Here is a 19,421-nt window from a genome sequence, read left to right as displayed (position 1 = left end):
GCACCATGCCGGATCTGGCACCATGATATTGTGGATGTTACCCAATGTTCCCACGAGACTACGGCAAGAGCTCAGTTGTAATACAAAAACCGTTGATTTTAGCCATATATATTCCATTTGGAACTGAAAGTTACAAAGTTACAACTCAAAGAAATAATCTTCAGATGAACAATTATTATCCACTGTCTTTATAATATTATAATATCTGCAAGAAAGGCAGACCCAGGTTGCTTCCAGTATTCTGCATTCAAGTATTTTTAAGGATTTTTTTTTAACATTCTTTATCAATTGGGATGCAATTTGAATGCAGCAACTCATATATATGCTTTTTTAAAAAAAAAAGTTTGATGTTATAAAGCTAAGAATCATTCTCAAATCCCTAAGCACATATAGGAAGATGCTGTGAAATAATATGTGTAGATCAGTTCAATGTTCAATATTCAATATTAGTTAACCCTAATAGTAATTCATATTAACTGGATACAATGAATATTATAATATAAAATAATTTGAAAAAGGGTATTAAATGCTTTTTTTCCAACTTAGATTTGACTGCTTTAGGCAGGATCACCCCTTGAATTTCAAAGTCAACTTTTTCGGAAGGTGCAGATGATAAGTCTAGAAGGGAACTTTTTTCTTTGGAACCTTTGGAACAAAGTTATTATAAACCTCTGTGTCTTAAATGTATCAGAACTTGCTGCTTTCCATTTAAGTATGCCTTCTGTTGAGAATAATTTAGAAAAAATGTATACTTATTTTCTATGTTTTTTTTTAGAAAAAATACGATCAACTACACATTCATGTATGTCCAAAAAATGCAATGTGACATACACCTAACAAAATATTTAATCTCTGGGAATGCGTGTATACTGTATATGTATAAATACAATTTATTTCAATAAAGGCAAATACAGTAGCAGGTAAAAATTTGACACTTCGGGGCAAAATTACTGTTATTGGGAACAGTTAAGGAAGATGAAGATGAAATCTCTAAAATGGCTTAGAAATATATATATTTTAATTTTTTACATTTCAAAAATTAACTTATTATTATTATTATTATTATTTTAGATTACAAAAATTAAAATGGGCCTATGCAAAGGTTTGGGCACCGTTGGAGATTTGTATGCTCAGATAACTTTAACCAAGGTTTCAGGCGTTATTTAGCCTGTTACGGTTATTATTTGCTCACTATCATCGTTAGGAAAGGCCAGGTGATTCAAATTTCCCAGCTTTTTAAAAATCTTCCTCTAACATTGTGCCAAACATCACAACCATAAGTTCCTCTAAGTAGCTGCATAGCACTCTGAAAATTAAAATGGTGGAGGCCCACAAAGCCGGAGAAGGCTTTAAGAAAATAGCAAAGCATCTTCAAGTTGCTCTTTCCACAGTTTGAAATGCAAGTAAGAAGTGGCAGATGAGAGGAACAGTGGAGATTAGGGTTGAGCGAAACAGATTGGCCAATTTCAAAAGTCGGTGACTTTTGGCAAAGTCGGATTTCGTGAAACGTGACCCGATCCCACCGTGGGATCGGGTCGGCGGTCGGTGATCTTTTATCCTTTTATCTCAAGTCGGGTCTCTTTTTTTAATTATATATCTATATATATAATTGTCTAAGGGTTTTTCCGTCTGTCTGTCTGTCCTGGAAATCCCGCGTCTCTGATTGGTCGAGGCCGACCAATCAGCGACTGGCACAGCGACGATGATGTCATAAAGGACGTAGACATCCTGCGTCAGATTGGTCGAGGCCTCCATGCCTCGACCAATCAGCAACGGGCACAGCAACGATGATGTCATAATGGTTGCCATGGCGACGATGATGTCATAAAGGTTGCCTCAACCAATCAGCAACGGGCACAGCGACCATGATGTCATAATGGTTGCCATGGCGACGATGATGTCATAAAGGTTGCCTTGACCAATCAGCGACGGGCACAGCGACGATGATGTCATAATGGTTGCCATGGCGACGATGATGTCATGAAGGTTGCCTCGGCCAATAAGCAACGGGCACAGCGACGATGTCATAGTGGTTGCCATGGCGACGATGATGTCATAAAGGTTGCCTCAACCAATCAGCAACGGACACAATCTGCTGCAAATTCTGAAATCATCATTGTCCATATACTACGGGGACATGCATATTCTAGAATACCCGATGCGTTAGAATCGGGCCACAATCTAGTATATATATATATATATATATATATATATCATAGAGACATATATATATATATATATTTATATTTACTCCAGCGCGATAATGTTGAAAAGCCGGTAATTCAATTGCCAGCTTTTCATTTCTCCTTCACAAACCCGACATGATATGAGATATGGTTTACATACAGTAAACCATGTCATATCCCCATTTTTTTTGCATATTCCACACTACTAATGTTAGTAGTGTGTATGTGCAAAATTTCGGCGCTCAAGCTATTAAATTTAAAGGTTAAATTGCGGAAAAAAATGGCGTGGGCTCCCGCGCAATTTTCTCCGCCAGAGTAGTAAAGCCAGTGACTGAGGACAGATATTAATAGCCTAGAGAGGGTCCACGGTTATTGGCCCCCCCCGGCTAAAAACATCTGCCCCCAGCCACCCCAGAAAAGGCACATCTGGAAGATACGCCTATTCTGGCACTTGGCCACTCTCTTCCCATTCCCGTGTAGCGGTGGGATATGGGGTAATGAAGGGTTAATGTCACCTTGCTATTGTAAGGTGACATTAAGCCAGATTAATAATGGAGAGGGATCAGTTATGACACCTATCCATTATTAATCCAATTGTATGAAAGGGTTAAAAAGACACACACACATTATTAAAAAGTATTTTAATGAAATAAACACACAGGTTGTTGTAATATTTTATTAAACTCTTAATACACCTGAAGACCCTCGCTCTGTAACAAAGGAAAAATAAAAAAACAACAATATCTCATACCTTCCGATGATCTGTCACGTCCCACGCTGTAAATCCATCTGAAGGGGTTAAATAATTTTACACCCAGGAGCTCTGCTAATGCAGCTGTGCTCGTGGCTGTAAAACCCCAGGAAATGAAGGTAATGTAGGTCAATGACCTGTAGTTACCTTCATTCGCTGTGATGCGCCCTCTGCTGGATGTCCCTAGACCGTGGGAAAATATTCAGACAAGTTCCCAGGCTCGAGGTCATATGAAGACATCCAGCAGAGGGCGCATCACCGCGAATGATGGTAACTGCAGGTCATTGACCTACATTACCTTCATTCGCTGGGGTTTTACAGGCACGAGCACAGCTGCATTATAGCAGAGCTCCTGCCTGTAAAATATTTTAACCCCTTCAGATGGATTTACATTGTGGGACGTTACAGATCAACGGAAGGTATGTATATTGTTGGTTTATTATTTTTAATTTGTTACAGGTCGAGGGTCTTCAAGTGGATTGAGAGAGCAATGAAATATTAAAACAACCTGTGTGTTTATTTCATTAAAACACTCTGATAACCTTGATAGCCGGCGGGGAAATGACAAGAAAGCCCGGTTAAATAGGAAACTCCCAAATCCTAATAGAACAGGTGGACACCAGAGACAGCAGAACACAAATCACCCAGTACCATCAGTAACCACCAGAGGGAGCCCAAAAACAGAACTCACAACAGTACCCCCCCCTGAGGAGGGGTCATCGAACCCTCACGAGAACCACCAGGGCGACCAGGATGAGCCCTATGAAAAGCGCGGACCAAATCATCAGCATGAACATCAGAGGCAACCACCCAAGAATTATCCTCCTGACCATAACCCTTCCACTTGACCAAATATTGGAGTTTCCGTCTGGAAACACGAGAATCCAAGATCTTCTCCACAACATACTCCAATTCTCCCTCCACCAGCACCGGAGCAGGAGGCTCAGGCGAAGGAACAACAGGTACCTCATACCTCCGCAACAACGACCGATGGAACACATTATGAATAGCAAACGATGCCGGGAGATCCAAACGAAACGACACAGGGTTAAGAATTTCCAAGATCCTATAAGGACCGATGAACCGAGGCTTGAACTTAGGAGAAGAGACCTTCATAGGAGCAAAACGAGAAGACAACCACACCAAGTCCCCAACACGAAGTCGAGGACCCACGTGGCGACGCGATTAGCAAACTGCTGAGCCTTCTCCTGGGACAACTTCAAATTGTCCACCACATGACTCCAAATCTGATGCAACCTATCCACCACCATGTCCACTCCAGGACAATCAGAAGGCTCCACCTGACCAGAGGAAAAACGAGGATGAAACCCCGAATTACAAAAGAAAGGAGAAACCAAGGTAGCAGAACTAGCCCGATTATTAAGGGCAAACTCGGCCAGCGGCAAAAAGGTAACCCAGTCATCCTGATCAGCAGAAACAAAACACCTCAAATAAGTTTCCAAGGTCTGATTAGTTCGCTCCGTCTGGCCATTCGTCTGAGGGTGGAATGCAGACGAAAAGGACAAATCAATGCCCATCTTAGCACAGAACGTCCACCAAAATCTAGACACAAACTGTGATCCCCTGTCAGAAACGATGTTCTCCGGAATCCCATGCAAACGAACCACGTTCTGGAAAAACAGAGGGACCAACTCAGAGGAGGAAGGCAACTTAGGCAAGGGTACAAGATGAACCATTTTAGAAAAGCGGTCACACACAACCCAGATGACGGACATTTTTTGAGAGACAGGGAGATCCGAAATAAAGTCCATGGAAATGTGCGTCCAAGGCCTCTTCGGGATAGGCAAAGGTGACAACAATCCACTGGTTCGAGAACAGCAAGGCTTAGCCCGAGCACAAACCTCACAAGACTGCACAAAAGAACGCACATCCCTAGACAAGGAAGGCCACCAAAAAGACCTGGCCACCAAGTCTCTAGTACCAAATATTCCAGGATGACCTGCCAATGCAGAAGAATGGACCTCAGAGATGACTCTACTGGTCCAGCTATCCGGAACAAACAGTCTCTCAGGCGGACAACGATCAGGTTTACCCGCCTGAAACTCCTGCAAAGCACGTCGCAAGTCTGGGAATACGGCCGACAAAATCACCCCATCCCTAAGGATACCAGTGGGCTCAGAATTTCCAGGGGCATCAGGCACAAAACTCCTAGAAAGAGCATCCGCCTTCACATTCTTTGAACCTGGCAGGTATGAAACCACAAAATTGAAATGAGAGAAAAACAGTGACCAACGAGCCTGTCTAGGATTCAGACGCCTGGCAGACTCAAGGTAAATCAGATTTTTGTGATCAGTCAAGACCACCACACGATGTCTAGCACCCTCCAGCCAATGACACCACTCCTCAAATGCCCACTTCATGGCCAAAAGTTCCCGATTACCCACATCATAATTCCGCTCAGCGGTCGAAAATTTTCTAGAAAAGAACGCACATGGCTTCATCACCGAGCAATCGGAGCTTCTCTGTGACAAAACCGCCCCCGCTCCAATCTCGGAAGCATCAACCTCAACTTGGAAAGGAAGCGAAACATCAGGCTGACGCAACACAGGAGCAGAAGAAAACCGGCGTTTAAGTTCCTGAAAGGCCTCCACAGCCGCAGGAGACCAATCAGCAACATCAGCACCCTTCTTAGTCAAATCCGTCAAAGGCTTAACAACACTAGAAAAATTAGTTATAAAACGACGATAGAAATTAGCAAAGCCCAAGAACTTCTGCAAACTCTTAAGAGATGCAGGCTGCGTCCAGTCACAAATAGCCCGAACCTTGATGGGATCCATCTCAATAGTAGAAGGGAAAAAAATATACCCCAAGAAAGAAATCTTCTGGACTCCAAAGAGACACTTTGAGCCCTTTACAAACAAGGAATTAGCCCGCAGGACCTGAAACACCTTCCTGACCTGCTGAACATGAGACTCCCAGTCATCAGAAAAAACCAAAATATCATCCAAATACACAATCATAAATTTATCCAGATATTCACGGAAAATATCGTGCATAAAGGACTGGAAGACTGAAGGAGCATTAGAAAGTCCGAAAGGCATTACCAAATACTCAAAATGGCCCTCAGGCGTATTAAATGCGGTTTTCCACTCATCACCTTGCTTTATTCGTATAAGATTATACGCACCCCGGAGATCAATCTTAGTGAACCATTTAGCCCCCTTAATGCGAGCAAACAAATCAGTCAACAAAGGCAAAGTATACTGATATTTTACGGTAATCTTATTCAAAAGACGATAATCTATACAAGGTCTCAAGGACCCATCTTTCTTGGCCACGAAAAAAAAACCTGCTCCCAAAGGGGACGAAGATGGACGGATATGTCCCTTTTCCAAGGACTCCTTAACATAATCCCGCATAGCAGTATGCTCTGGCACTGACAGATTGAACAAACGACCTTTAGGAAATTTACTACCAGGAATTAAATCTATAGCACAATCGCAATCCCTGTGAGGAGGAAGCGAACTGAGCTTAGGCTCCTCAAAAACATCCTGATAATCCGACAAAAATACAGGAACCTCAGAAGGAGTAGATGAAGCGATAGAAATCGGAGGTGCATCATCATGAACCCCCTGACATCCCCAGCTTAACACAGACATTGTTTTCCAGTCAAGGACTGGATTATGAGTTTGTAACCATGGCAGACCAAGTACTAGAACATCATGTAAATTATACAACACCAGGAAGCGAATCACCTCCTGATGAACGGGAGTCATACGCATGGTCACTTGTGTCCAGTACTGAGGTTTATTCATAGCTAAAGGTGTAGAGTCAATTCCCTTCAAAGGAATAGGGACTTCCAGAGGCTCAAGACTAAACCCACATCGCTTGGCAAATGACCATAAGACTCAGGGCAGCGCCTGAATCTACATAGGCATCGACGGAAATGGATGATAATGAGCAAATCAGAGTCACAGACAGAATGAACTTAGACTGTAACGTAGTAATGGCAACAGACTTATCAACCTTTTTTGTGCGTTTAGAGCATGCTGATATAACATGAGCTGAATCACCACAATAAAAGCACAACCCATTTTTCCACCTATAGTTTTGCCGTTCACTTCTAGACTGAACTCTATCACATTGCATTGTCTCAAGTGCCTGTTCAGAAGACACCGCCAAATGGTGCACAGGTTTGCGCTCCCGTAAACGCCGATCAATCTGAATAGCCATAGTCATAGACTCATTCAGACCCGTAGGCGCAGGGAACCCCACCATAACATCTTTAATGGCCTCAGAAAGGCCATCTCTGAACTTTGCAGCCAGGGCGCACTCATTCCACTGAGTAAGCACTGACCATTTCCGAAATTTTTGACAATATATTTCTGCTTCATCTTGCCCCTGAGAGAGAGCTAATAAAGCTTTTTCAGCCTGAATCTCTTGGTTAGGTTCCTCATAGAGCAAACCCAATGCCAGAAAAAACGCATCCACATTAAGCAACGCAGGATCCCCTGGTGCCAATGCAAATGCCCAATTTTGAGGGTCACCCCGCAGGAAAGATATAATAATCTTAACCTGCTGAGCAGGGTCTCCAGAAGAGCGAGATTTCAAAGAAAGGAACAGCTTGCAATTGTTCCTAAAATTCAGAAAACTAGATCTATCTCCAGCAAAGAACTCTGGAATAGGAATTCTAGGTTCAGACATAGGAGCATGTACAACAAAATCTTGTATATTTTGAACCTTAGCAGCAAGATTATTCAAGCTGGAAGCTAAACTCTGGACGTCCATGATAAACAGCTAAGGTCAGAGCAATTCAAGGATTAAGAGGAGAAAAAAAAAAAAAAATCAGCCAGGCTGCAATTAGGGCTAGGCAGCAACCTCAGAGGAGAAAAAAAAAAAATACTTCCTCAGACTACTTTTCCTCCTACTTCAGCCCAAACATTTTGTGGCCGTCTATACTGTCATGATTCCAATGGCAGGGAATCACAAAAGGACAAGCACCAACGAGCTCTAGGGTGATGGAACCTGAGCTGACCGCGACCCTAAACCTGAACACACAAATAACAATAGCCGGGGAACGTGCCTACGTTGATCCTAGACGTCTCGCACCAGCAGAAGATCTAACTTCCCCTATTAGAAGAAACACAGACCTCTCTTGCCTCCAGAGAAATACCCCACAGAGATAGCAGCCCCCCACATATAATAACGGTGAAATGAGAGGAAGGCACATACACAGTATGAAATCAGATTCAGCAAAATGAGGCCCGCTAAAACTAGATAGCAGAGGATACAAAAGTAAACTGCGCGGTCAGCAAAAAACCCTTCAAAAAACCATCCTGTAATTACTTGAACTCATGTTCCAACTCATGGAACATGAGGAGCAATTACAGCCCGCTAGAGCAACCAGCAGCAAAGAAACAATTATATGCAAGCTGGACAAGACAAAAATAAATCAAAACGTGGAACAAGAAAATCAAAAACTTAACTTGTCCTGAAGATTACTGAAGCAGAAGCTGAGGTAACAAAACACTCTGATAACCTTGATAGCCGGCGGGGAAATGACAAGAAAGCCCGGTTAAATAGGAAACTCCCAAATCCTAATAGAACAGGTGGACACCAGAGACAGCAGAACACAAATCACCCAGTACCATCAGTAACCACCAGAGGGAGCCCAAAAACAGAACTCACAACAACCCGCTAGTTCCACGATCTCCAGCTCTCCAGTCCAGCTCACCCTACATGAGACTCTGGTTAGAAAAAGGAAGTACTTATCCTCGCATCCGCGTACACAGGGTTTGAACGCCCACATACCTAGACTAATCTCGTTAGAGATGATGCCCTACCGGTTAGTTGAAAGGGAAGCTTTCAAAGCCCTAATGGACTACGCTGTACCACGCTACGAGCTACCCAGTCGACACTTCTTTTCGAGAAAAGCCATCCCAGCCCTCCACCAGCATGTTAAAGAGCGCATCGTCCTTGCACTCAGGCAATCTCTGAGTACAAAGGTGCACCTGACAACAGATGCATGGACCAGTAGGCATGGCCAGGGACGTTACGTGTCCATCACGGCACACTGGGTGAATGTGGTGGATGCAGGGTCAACAGGGGACAGCAATTTTGGGACAGTTCTGCCTAGCCCACGGTCTAGGAAACAGTTGGCTGTAGCCGTTCGCACCCCCTCCTCCTCCTCCTCGTCCTCCTGCAGAAGCGAGAGCTCGTCCACAGACCGCAGTTGCACAACCACTCCATCCTCAGCTGCCACTGTTGCACACCAGGTGTCCCATTATGGGGCAGCTACTGGCAAGCGTCAGCAGGCTGTATTGGCTATGAAGTGTTTGGGCGACAACAGACACACCGCGGAAGTTCTGTCCGAGTTCTTGCAGAGAGAAACGCAGTCGTGGCTGGGCACAGTAGATCTTGAGGCAGGCAAGGTAGTGAGTGATAACGGAAGGAATTTCATGGCTGCCATCTCCCTTTCCCAACTGAAACACATTCCTTGCCTGGCTCACACTTTAAACCTGGTGGTGCAGTGCTTTCTGAAAAGTTATCCAGGGTTTTCCGACCTGCTCCTCAAAGTGCGCAGACTTTGCTCACATATCCGCCGTTCGCCCGTACACTCCAGCCGTATGCAGACCTATCAGCGGTCTTTGAACCTTCCCCAGCATCGCCTAATCATAGACGTTGCAACAAGGTGGAACTCAACACTGCACATGCTTCAGAGACTGTGCGAACAGAGGAGGGCTGTTATGTTTTTGTGGGAGGATACACATACACGGGCAGGCAGTAGGATGGCAGACATGGAGTTGTCAGGTGTGCAGTGGTCGAAGATACAAGACATGTGTCAAGTCCTTCAGTGTTTTGAGGAATGCACACAGCTGGTTAGTGCAGACAACGCCATAATAAGCATAAGCATCCCCCTAATGCGTCTGCTGATGCAAAGTTTGACGCACATAAAGGAGCAGGCATCTGCAGCCGAGGAAGAGGAAAGCCTTGACGACAGTCAGCCATTGTCTGGTCAGGGTAGTGTACAGGACGAGGTAGCGGGTGAACAGGAGGAGGAGGACGAGGAGGATGATGGGGATGAGTATTTTTTTTATGAGGAAGCTTCTCCGGGGCCACTGGAAATTGGTGGCGTGGCAAGGCCGGGTTCTGGGTTTCTGAGGGACACAAGTGACGTACATTTGCCTGAAACTGCCCCTCAACCAAGCACAACTACAGATTTGACAACTGGAACTTTGGCACACATGGCGGATTATGCCTTACGTATCCTCAAAAGGGACACACGCATTACGAAAATGATGAATGATGACGATTACTGGTTGGCCTGCCTCCTTGATCCTCGCTATAAAGGCAAATTGCAAAATATTATGCCACATGACAACTTGGAACTAATATTGGCAACCAAACAATCAGCTCTTGTTGACCGTTTGCTTCAGGCATTCCCAGCACACAGCGCCCATGATCGTTCTCACACGAGCAGCAGGGGGCAGCAGACCAGAAGTGTTAGAGGTGCAGAAATCCAAAGTGGCGTTGGACAGAGGGGTTTTCTGACCAGGTTGTGGAGTGATTTTGCTATGACCGCAGACAGGACAGGTACTGCTGCATCAATTCAAAGTGACAGGAGACAACATTTGTCCAGTATGGTTACTAACTATTTTTCATCCCTTATCGATGTTCTACCTCAACTGTCATTCCCATTTGATTACTGGGCATCCAAATTAGACACCTGGCCAGAATTGGCAGAATATGCATTGCAGGAGCTTGCTTGCCCAGTAGCTAGTGTCCTATCAGAAAGAGTATTCAGTGCTGCAGGTTCAATAATAACCGAAAAAAGGACTCGTCTGGCTACCCAAAATGTTGATGATCTAACCTTCATTAAAATGAACCACAACTGGATTTCTAAATCTTTTGCCCCACCTTGCCCGGCCGACACCTAGCTTTCCTATGAAAAGGTATTGCCTGTGGACTACTCTGAATGACTTTACCAATCTCATAATTTGCAGCAGCTGATTGTCCAGCATACGACATGTTTACACCTCCCTAAATGGCCAAACTCCCCACACGGGGCCGTGGTATCGCCACTTGGTGCAAGCACCCGTGAGAGTGCTGTTTGAATGAAGAGGTGGGTGTGCCCACTTTTGGTCTACGGCACTGCCACTGGGTCCCTCATAGTACAATAAAGTGTCTCTGGCGGTGGTGGTGCGCACCCAACGTCAGACACACTGTTGTAACATGAGGGGCCCTGGGCATGTACCGCCGGCCACAAGAGAGTTCCCCCACCTCCAGCTCAAACATTGCTCTACCACTTGCACAATTATCTCTCACAGTTCCACCTATGTTTAGTCTATGCGCTGACATCCGTAAATTCCTGCCACTGACAATACCATTGTGTTGACATGTATGATGGTACTTAACAAAGTCAGGGGCATTGTCCTATATTTACCCAAGTAAATACTTTGTGCCAAATTACTAGGTCTGAAACTGCGCAGAGGAGCCCACCCCTGTACCTAATGAGTGCACCCTTTTGGTTATTCTTTTTGTTGTAATGCGAGACATTAACATGTATTTATTTTTTGGGACTACTAACTGGCAGACACTCATTACAATCGGCCGCCGCTGACAACACCAATGGTGCCCACTGCCTGTGTACCCCTGCAAGAGAATTCAAAGTGCCTACAGCCCAAATATATTATGTTAGGCCTTTGAAGCCTGTCTGCGGTCCCTCCTTCCACTAGTCCTCCACTGACCTGTCTACTGCTGCCCGTGTTCCCCTGGAACCAGAATTAAAGTGCCTACAGCCCAAATTTGTTATGTTAGGCCTTCGAAGCCTGTCTGCGGTCCCTCCTTCCACTAGTCCTCCACTGACCTGTCTACTGCTGCCCGTGTTCCCCTGGAACCAATTTTAAAGTGCCTACAGCCCAATTTTATTATGTTAGGCCTTCGAAGCCTGTCTGCGGTCCCTCCTTCCACTAGTCATCCACTCACCTGTCTACTGCTGCCCGTGTTCCCCTGGAACCAATGTTAAAGTGCCTACAGCCCAATTTTATTATGTTAGGCCTTCGAAGCCTGTCTGCGGGCCCTCCTTCCACTAGGCCTCCACTGACCTGTCTACTGCTGCCCGTGTACCCCTGGAACCAATGTTAAAGTGCCTACAGCCCTAATTTATTATGTTAGGCCTTCGAAGCCTGTCTGCGGTCCCTCCTTCCACTAGGCCTCCACTGACCTGTCTACTGCTGCCCGTGTACCCCTGGAACCAATGTTAAAGTGCCTACAGCCCTAATTTATTATGTTAGGCCTTCGAAGCCTGTCTGCGGTCCCTCCTTCCACTAGTCCTCCACTGACCTGTCTACTGCTGCCTGTGTTCCCCTGGAACCAATGTTAAAATGCCTACAGCCCAATTTTATTATGTTAGGCCTTCGAAGCCTGTCTGCGGGCCCTCCTTCCACTAGGCCTCCACTGACCTGTCTACTGCTGCCCGTGTACCCCTGGAACCAATGTTAAAGTGCCTACAGCCCTAATTTATTATGTTAGGCCTTCGAAGCCTGTCTGCGGTCCCTCCTTCCACTAGTCCTCCACTGACCTGTCTACTGCTGCCCGTGTTCCCCTGGAACCAATTTTAAAGTGCCTACAGCCCAATTTTATTATGTTAGGCCTTCGAAGCCTGTCTGCGGTCCCTCCTTCCACTAGTCCTCCACTGACCTGTCTACTGCTGCCCGTGTTCCCCTGGGACCAATTTTAAAGTGCCTACAGCCAAATTTTATTATGTTAGGCCTTCGAAGCCTGTCTGCGGTCCCTCCTTCCACTAGGCCTCCACTGACCTGTCTACTGCTGCCCGTGTACCCCTGGAACCAATGTTAAAGTGCCTACAGTAGTGTTGAGCGATACCTTCCGATATCGGAAAGTATCGGTATCGGTTTGGATCGGCCGATATTCAAAAAATATCGGATATCGCCGATACCGATACCCGATCCCAATGCAAGTCAATGGGACCAAAATATCGGAATTAAAATAAACCCTTTCTTTCCTTGTAGGTTCATTCTACCTGAAGGAAAACAACTAAGAATAATGTAGGATGTATGGGGGAGGTGGCGGAGACATTAAAGGCAATGAGGATTAGTCCAATCAAATAGAATAGCATGTTTTTTTTTTTTTTTTAAAGAAGTTCGGATTGAAAAAGATATTGAGTATGTAAATTTTTTTTATTTTGTCAGATATTGATGTTTCACTATTCCACGCCCTTCCCCTTCTTTTTTTTCTTTTTTTTTTTTTTCTTTTCCCACACTTTCATCTTCATCATCATCAGCATCCTTGACATCAACTTCTTCACCTTATTCATCTTCTTCTTCATCTTCTACCTATTTTTTTTTTTATTACATTCTTCATATTCATTTTCTTCAACTATTATTATTCTTCCTATTCTACATATTCTTTTTATTCCACTGTTATTATTCTTCCTATTCTACTTCTTCATCATATTCTCATTTGTGACAGGCATTCCCGTAGTTGTTATCTATAAAAGTTGGAAGATTACACCTTCCGTTCTGCCAGTCACAAAAGTTACATTTGTCCGCGTTCAGTTTGGCCTGCAGCATCAGGCTTTATCCAGGGGCACCACGAGGAGGAACGGACTCACCCCCATACACTGCTTAGTCTTCTTCTGCATATAATTTAGATAATATCTTTTGCTCTGATATTAAGTCTTATGCTTAATGTTCTTCTGCTCTTTGTTCTGCAGCCTCTTGTTCTTCTGCTTCTCGGTCTTCCATGTTGTCGTCTCCAGGGTCTTCGTCTCCAGTGTCGTCATCTCCGCCGTCGTCGTCTCAGCCGTCGTCGTCTCCGCCGTCGTCGTCGTCGTCGTCATTGGGGTGGTCTTCCGGGTCGTCGTCATCGGGGTGGTCTTCCGGGTTGTCGACGTTAGGGTCTTCAACTTGGAAATGTAGCAGAAGGTACAAGAAGGCTGAGAAAATGCCAAGAACCAGCTGATGGAACTGGAACTCGGATGGCTACCCGAAGGTTCAAGAGCCTATGGAACTACCGAGGACCAGCTGACGTTACTGGAACCCGGTTACTAAGCAGGAGGTACCCGTGCTAAAAAGCACTACCAAGGACCGCCTGACGTTGGCGGAACTCGGATACCCAGAAGGAGGCACCTAAGCCAAAGGCTCTGCCCGGAACCAGATGACGTTACTGGAACCAGGATGGGGAGCAGAAGGTACAAGAGCAAAAGACACTGCCGAGAACCAGCTGACGGTACTGGAACCCGGATGGGTAGCCGAATGTCCAAGAGCCAATGGAACTACCAAGGACCAGCTGACGTTACTGGAACCCGGTTACTAAGCAGGAGGTACCCGTGCCTGAAAGCACTACCAAGGACCACCTGACATTGGTGGAACTTGGATACCCAGAAGGAGGCACCTAAGCCAAAGGCTCTGCCCGGAACCAGCTGACGGTACTGGAACCAGGATGGGGAGCAGAAGGTACAAGAGCAAAAGACACTGCCGAGAACCAGCTGACGGTGCTGGAACCAGGTGGTGGACCCGAAGGCCCACAGGAGAGGAGAGAACAGCTAGGCCGCGAGGCAGCCGCAGTTACCGAACCCCAACAGTCCTACAGGGGGAGCTGGGCCTACTGGCACTACAGAACCAGCCTTGACTACCAGTTCACGCAGCCCACATAGGAAGCTCCTAAACTGGAGGCACCCTGGAGTTGGCTAACTCGACCGCCCCACGACGGGGCAAGCATAGGCGTCTCAGTGAAGTTGACACAACCCGGAAACAGCTGACGGTGCTGAAACCAGGCTTGGCACGAGGGAGTACCTGTGACAAGAACACTGCCGAGAACCAGCTGGCGGTGCTGGAACCCGGATGCGTTGCCCCAGTGTGCAAGAGCCAATGGCACGACCGAGGACCAGCTGACGGTGCTGGAACCCGGTTACTAAGCTGTAGGTGCCCGCGCTTAAAAGCACTACCAAGGACCGCCTGGCGTTGGCGGAACTCGGATACCCAGGAGGAGGCACCTAAGCCAAAGGCTCGGCCCGGAACCAGCTGACGGTGCTGGAACCAGGTGGTGGACCCGAAGGCCCACAGGAGAGGAGAGAACAGCTAGGCCGCGAGGCAGCCGCAGTTACCGAACCCCAACAGTCCTACAGGGGGAGCTGGGCCTACTGGCACTACAGAACCAGCCTTGACTACCAGTTCACGCAGCCCACATAGGAAGCTCCTAAACTGGAGGCACCCTGGAGTTGGCTAACTCGACCGCCCCACGACGGGGCAAGCATAGGCGTCTCAGTGAAGTTGACACAACCCGGAAACAGCTGACGGTGCTGAAACCAGGCTTGGCACGAGGGAGTACCTGTGACAAGAACACTGCCGAGAACCAGCTGGCGGTGCTGGAACCCGGATGCGTTGCCCCAGTGTGCAAGAGCCAATGGCACGACCGAGGACCAGCTGACGGTGCTGGAACCCGGTTACTAAGCTGTAGGTGCCCGCGCTTAAAAGCACTACCAAGGACCGCCTGGCGTTGGCGGAACTCGGATACCCAGGAGGAGGCACCTAAGCCAAAGGCTCGGCCCGGAACCAGCTGACGGTGCTGGAACCAGGTGGTGGACCCGAAGGCCCACAGGAGAGGAGAGAACAGCTAGGCCGCGAGGCAGCCGCAGTTACCGAACCCCAACAGTCCTACAGGGGGAGCTGGGCCTACTGGCACTACAGAACCAGCCTTGACTACCAGTTCACGCAGCCCACATAGGAAGCTCCTAAACTGGAGGCACCCTGGAGTTGGCTAACTCGACCGCCCCACGACGGGGCAAGCATAGGCGTCTCAGTGAAGTTGACACAACCCGGAAACAGCTGACGGTGCTGAAACCAGGCTTGGCACGAGGGAGTACCTGTGACAAGAACACTGCCGAGAACCAGCTGGCGGTGCTGGAACCCGGATGCGTTGCCCCAGTGTGCAAGAGCCAATGGCACGACCGAGGACCAGCTGACGGTGCTGGAACCCGGTTACTAAGCTGTAGGTGCCCGCGCTTAAAAGCACTACCAAGGACCGCCTGGCGTTGGCGGAACTCGGATACCCAGGAGGAGGCACCTAAGCCAAAGGCTCGGCCCGGAACCAGCTGACGGTGCTGGAACCAGGTGGTGGACCCGAAGGCCCACAGGAGAGGAGAGAACAGCTAGGCCGCGAGGCAGCCGCAGTTACCGAACCCCAACAGTCCTACAGGGGGAGCTGGGCCTACTGGCACTACAGAACCAGCCTTGACTACCAGTTCACGCAGCCCACATAGGAAGCTCCTAAACTGGAGGCACCCTGGAGTTGGCTAACTCGACCGCCCCACGACGGGGCAAGCATAGGCGTCTCAGTGAAGTTGACACAACCCGGAAACAGCTGACGGTGCTGAAACCAGGCTTGGCACGAGGGAGTACCTGTGACAAGAACACTGCCGAGAACCAGCTGGCGGTGCTGGAACCCGGATGCGTTGCCCCAGTGTGCAAGAGCCAATGGCACGACCGAGGACCAGCTGACGGTGCTGGAACCCGGTTACTAAGCTGTAGGTGCCCGCGCTTAAAAGCACTACCAAGGACCGCCTGGCGTTGGCGGAACTCGGATACCCAGGAGGAGGCACCTAAGCCAAAGGCTCGGCCCGGAACCAGCTGACGGTGCTGGAACCAGGTGGTGGACCCCAAGGCCCACAGGAGAGGAGAGAACAGCTAGGCCGCGAGGCAGCCGCAGTTACCGAACCCCAACAGTCCTACAGGGGGAGCTGGGCCTACTGGCACTACAGAACCAGCCTTGACTACCAGTTCACGCAGCCCACATAGGAAGCTCCTAAACTGGAGGCACCCTGGAGTTGGCTAACTCGACCGCCCCACGACGGGGCAAGCATAGGCGTCTCAGTGAAGTTGACACAACCCGGAAACAGCTGACGGTGCTGAAACCAGGCTTGGCACGAGGGAGTACCTGTGACAAGAACACTGCCGAGAACCAGCTGGCGGTGCTGGAACCCGGATGCGTTGCCCCAGTGTGCAAGAGCCAATGGCACGACCGAGGACCAGCTGACGGTGCTGGAACCCGGTTACTAAGCTGTAGGTGCCCGCGCTTAAAAGCACTACCAAGGACCGCCTGGCGTTGGCGGAACTCGGATACCCAGGAGGAGGCACCTAAGCCAAAGGCTCGGCCCGGAACCAGCTGACGGTGCTGGAACCAGGTGGTGGACCCCAAGGCCCACAGGAGAGGAGAGAACAGCTAGGCCGCGAGGCAGCCGCAGTTACCGAACCCCAACAGTCCTACAGGGGGAGCTGGGCCTACTGGCACTACAGAACCAGCCTTGACTACCAGTTCACGCAGCCCACATAGGAAGCTCCTAAACTGGAGGCACCCTGGAGTTGGCTAACTCGACCGCCCCACGACGGGGCAAGCATAGGCGTCTCAGTGAAGTTGACACAACCCGGAAACAGCTGACGGTGCTGAAACCAGGCTTGGCACGAGGGAGTACCTGTGACAAGAACACTGCCGAGAACCAGCTGGCGGTGCTGGAACCCGGATGCGTTGCCCCAGTGTGCAAGAGCCAATGGCACGACCGAGGACCAGCTGACGGTGCTGGAACCCGGTTACTAAGCTGTAGGTGCCCGCGCTTAAAAGCACTACCAAGGACCGCCTGGCGTTGGCGGAACTCGGATACCCAGGAGGAGGCACCTAAGCCAAAGGCTCGGCCCGGAACCAGCTGACGGTGCTGGAACCAGGTGGTGGACCCCAAGGCCCACAGGAGAGGAGAGAACAGCTAGGCCGCGAGGCAGCCGCAGTTACCGAACCCCAACAGTCCTACAGGGGGAGCTGGGCCTACTGGCACTACAGAACCAGCCTTGACTACCAGTTCACGCAGCCCACATAGGAAGCTCCTAAACTGGAGGCACCCTGGAGTTGGCTAACTCGACCGCCCCACGACGGGGCAAGCATAGGCGTCTCAGTGAAGTTGACACAACCCGGAAACAGCTGACGGTGCTGAAACCAGGCTTGGCACGAGGGAGTACCTGTGACAAGAACACTGCCGAGAACCAGCTGGCGGTGCTGGAACCCGGATGCGTTGCCCCAGTGTGCAAGAGCCAATGGCACGACCGAGGACCAGCTGACGGTGCTGGAACCCGGTTACTAAGCTGTAGGTGCCCGCGCTTAAAAGCACTACCAAGGACCGCCTGGCGTTGGCGGAACTCGGATACCCAGGAGGAGGCACCTAAGCCAAAGGCTCGGCCCGGAACCAGCTGACGGTGCTGGAACCAGGTGGTGGACCCGAAGGCCCACAGGAGAGGAGAGAACAGCTAGGCCGCGAGGCAGCCGCAGTTACCGAACCCCAACAGTCCTACAGGGGGAGCTGGGCCTACTGGCACTACAGAACCAGCCTTGACTACCAGTTCACGCAGCCCACATAGGAAGCTCCTAAACTGGAGGCACCCTGGAGTTGGCTAACTCGACCGCCCCACGACGGGGCAAGCATAGGCGTCTCAGTGAAGTTGACACAACCCGGAAACAGCTGACGGTGCTGAAACCAGGCTTGGCACGAGGGAGTACCTGTGACAAGAACACTGCCGAGAACCAGCTGGCGGTGCTGGAACCCGGATGCGTTGCCCCAGTGTGCAAGAGCCAATGGCACGACCGAGGACCAGCTGACGGTGTTGGAACCCGGTTACTAAGCTGTAGGTGCCCGCGCTTAAAAGCACTACCAAGGACCGCCTGGCGTTGGCGGAACTCGGATACCCAGGAGGAGGCACCTAAGCCAAAGGCTCGGCCCGGAACCAGCTGACGGTGCTGGAACCAGGTGGTGGACCCCAAGGCCCACAGGAGAGGAGAGAACAGCTAGGCCGCGAGGCAGCCGCAGTTACCGAACCCCAACAGTCCTACAGGGGGAGCTGGGCCTACTGGCACTACAGAACCAGCCTTGACTACCAGTTCACGCAGCCCACATAGGAAGCTCCTAAACTGGAGGCACCCTGGAGTTGGCTAACTCGACCGCCCCACGACTGGGCAAGCATAGGCGTCTCAGTGAAGTTGACACAACCCGGAAACAGCTGACGGTGCTGAAACCAGGCTTGGCACGAGGGAGTACCTGTGACAAGAACACTGCCGAGAACCAGCTGGCGGTGCTGGAACCCGGATGCGTTGCCCCAGTGTGCAAGAGCCAATGGCACGACCGAGGACCAGCTGACGGTGCTGGAACCCGGTTACTAAGCTGTAGGTGCCCGCGCTTAAAAGCACTACCAAGGACCGCCTGGCGTTGGCGGAACTCGGATACCCAGGAGGAGGCACCTAAGCCAAAGGCTCGGCCCGGAACCAGCTGACGGTGCTGGAACCAGGTGGTGGACCCCAAGGCCCACAGGAGAGGAGAGAACAGCTAGGCCGCGAGGCAGCCGCAGTTACCGAACCCCAACAGTCCTACAGGGGGAGCTGGGCCTACTGGCACTACAGAACCAGCCTTGACTACCAGTTCACGCAGCCCACATAGGAAGCTCCTAAACTGGAGGCACCCTGGAGTT

This window comes from Ranitomeya imitator, chromosome 1 (genome assembly GCF_032444005.1).
Source record: "Ranitomeya imitator isolate aRanImi1 chromosome 1, aRanImi1.pri, whole genome shotgun sequence".
In the NCBI taxonomy this organism is placed as follows: Eukaryota; Metazoa; Chordata; class Amphibia; order Anura; family Dendrobatidae; genus Ranitomeya; species Ranitomeya imitator.
The sequence above is the reverse complement of the archived record's forward strand: the minus strand, read 5'-3'. Positions refer to the sequence as shown.